At 35.9% G+C, this 2,734-nt stretch overlaps 1 long non-coding RNA gene across 4 annotated transcripts in view; it reads right to left on the bottom strand.

The window, feature by feature from the left end:
* LOC110473527 (uncharacterized) overlaps nt 1–2,734 on the bottom strand; it is a 152,326-nt gene that overhangs the window by 84,746 nt on the left and 64,846 nt on the right. For all 4 annotated transcript variants that reach the window (XR_014957875.1, XR_014957872.1, XR_014957873.1 and 1 more), the window contains exon 4: nt 537–619. This is a non-coding gene — a long non-coding RNA (uncharacterized LOC110473527). The remainder of the gene's footprint in view (nt 1–536; nt 620–2,734) is intronic.

Below are 2,734 nucleotides of genomic sequence, written 5' to 3'. Positions count from 1 at the left end.
CTGCATTAACAGGCAAAAATTCTGATAAGAAAACTACAAAACAGCACAGTATCCAAACAACTTAGGGATATACATATTGATGTCTTTTTAAATTTCTTTCTTAGGCAAATTATGGACAGAAAATGCACAGCATATTCGTGTGAATGAGCATCCAGAGGGTCCTTATTGAGTATATACAGGAACATATACAAAATATAATACATAAATATAAAATTTCTGGTAAACATTCAACAAGAGAAGAGATGGCTGAACTGCTCTTCTTCTGCCAGTGGCTAACTTAACTGATTACAGTTTTATCTAAGTCACATTTTTACTGCTTAATTTTTTTTTTCTCAAAATTGAGTAACAAAGGCAGGTTAATTTGTGGCATTATACTTGGCTTTGACACTGATATATGAAAAACACTGAAGGAAAAAAGCGTAATAAATCCAATCTTTACAGAAATACTCAGACAGTTTAATGATATTAGTCCTTTTTCCATGGGCTCCAAAGCACCAGATAGAAACACTAGGGGTTTGTTCAGTTTCCCCTCATACCTCAGACTTTTCTATTACTTCTTCCAGTTTGCATCCATTCCAGTTTGTTAATTCCTTCCTGTTTACTCCTCGAGAACTTTTTCCTGTAGGAAACAGGGTGTAGGCAACAGGGAAAATACCAAAAATCCCTAATTGAATAGGACTAACATTCTGGTTATTGTGCCCTACACTGAACCTTCACTACCTACACCAGCCTCAGTGAGTTGCTACAAGTGCATGAAATGTTTCCATTCTTTTCTGCCCTTGACAATATGTACATAATGCTCTTTTATAGCACAAGAGAGTTCTAACTAAGTTCTCACAACATCCTTCTTCCTCAGGTAGGGGAAAGAAAGGTTTGGATCTGATAATGGTAGCATTAGCCTAAAACATGCATGTGAATTAAGTGAACACACAACAAAGAAATAAGCCTTCATATAATACAGTGGATGTCCCGGTCAATGCAAAGATGCAGTAGAGTCACTTCAGTGCTAAGGTTTACAGTCCCTAAAACTAAAATATTTTCTGATTTTCAAAAAGCTCTAAATGTCTTCTCTGAAGCAAACTAGAAGATCAGGCATAATCTCCATATCACTCCAATGCTCCTAGAATAAGGCTTATAGCTAGGAGAGGTGGCAAGCACAGTTATTACTGAAATGAGGAGATAACACATACCAATACCTTCTGAAACACCTGGAGAGCAGTAAGTGGTGGCTGCAGACATCTCAATAGAGATCTGTATAGCTTGGAGTAAGTAATTCTAGAGAATGACACTCAGCTTTGTTGAAGAATTAATGAAATGATAAAAGGCATGTGCCTAAATATATTGTGGCTATTAAATCTGATTATCACTATTAAGATGTAGTTTTTAATTATGTCAGCTGTTTATTTCTTAATGTCTTGGAAAATAAAACAAAACAAAACACAGCACAAGAGTTTTATGAGATTTCTTTTCTTTAAAATCAAGGGCAGATTCTACCTAGCTTTGCACCATATAATATCATTTGCTCTGCTGCCAAATGACTGCAGTTACCATTATTATGATTGGCATCAAAACAAGCCCTTTAAGCTTTGAAGGAAGTAAATAAACAGAATAACAAAAAATTTGGCACAAAATGGATTACTGCCAAACCACAATAATTTCCAAGAAAAGCTCAAGTCTCTTAAACAAAAGAAAAACTGGTGTTTCCTGAGGCCAGTGCCATCTTCTCAATTTACACTGTTGTACTGGAAGAGACTCTAACTAAGCCACAGAGATAAGTATTTAATCTACTCCTTGAAAACATTCCATCCTCTCATTCAAATAGGTTCATTGAGTAAATCTGACATACAGTACTGAAAGCTCTTTACATGCTGCAAACACTTCCTTACAAATCAACAATAATAAAGAAATCCAAGCCTGATCCTACAGCTTCTATTTTGAAATTTCAGTGAGAAATTGAGATTTAATCTTATCCAAATTGAATTAACCATCTTAAATTAGCAATACAAAATCAGTATTTCTGAGCCCTCACGAATCTAAGTGACAGATGAAGAAAGACCTCCAGCTCAGGCACATGGAATACTTGATCAAGACAGAAGTGAACACAGCTCACTCATATTTAAAACATTCTTTCATATATTTTTAATAAAATAACTGATACGGATTCAGAATCAACTTCATAAATCAAACATTATTCAATGTACAAGGCTTCAAGGTTTCCCCTGTTATGGATGTGAGCGTGCCTGTCTCTGAGACAAGGGTTTTGCACTTGAATGCTTGAGGTTTTATGAAAGGTTTATTGGATTTCATAGTCCCTTAAGGGGAAACCCTTTAAATGTCTTTGCAATTATAAGTCTAATAACAATTTCAGCTCTTGGACAGAGCCTTGACTTGACAAAGATAAGGAACTGGAAGTTGCTCAGTCAATACAAAGCTATTAATCTCTGTCACCCTGCTGTCATTGTGGCTCAGGGAAACAATGTAGTTTCTTGACCTACGTGAAGCCATGTAGTGATTTTATTCAGGATGTCAGCATTCATCAGCACAGATTTTGTCACACCCCAACTCACTTGAAGAGCTCCCAGTTCTTTATCTTGACTGCATTGACACCCTTCAGATACCAGCAGTTTGTTTCAGTCTCTGCTTATTATTATTATTTAGCACCTACTCATGTGTAAAAGCCTTCAAGAATAAAGTTTTGAGCTGGAATATAAGCAGTTTCATCACTGTCTTCTGT

Source organism: Lonchura striata, chromosome 11 (genome assembly GCF_050655825.1).
Source record: "Lonchura striata isolate lonStrDom1 chromosome 11, ASM5065582v1, whole genome shotgun sequence".
Classification (NCBI taxonomy): Eukaryota; Metazoa; Chordata; class Aves; order Passeriformes; family Estrildidae; genus Lonchura; species Lonchura striata.
The sequence above is the reverse complement of the archived record's forward strand: the minus strand, read 5'-3'. Positions and strand labels throughout refer to the sequence as shown.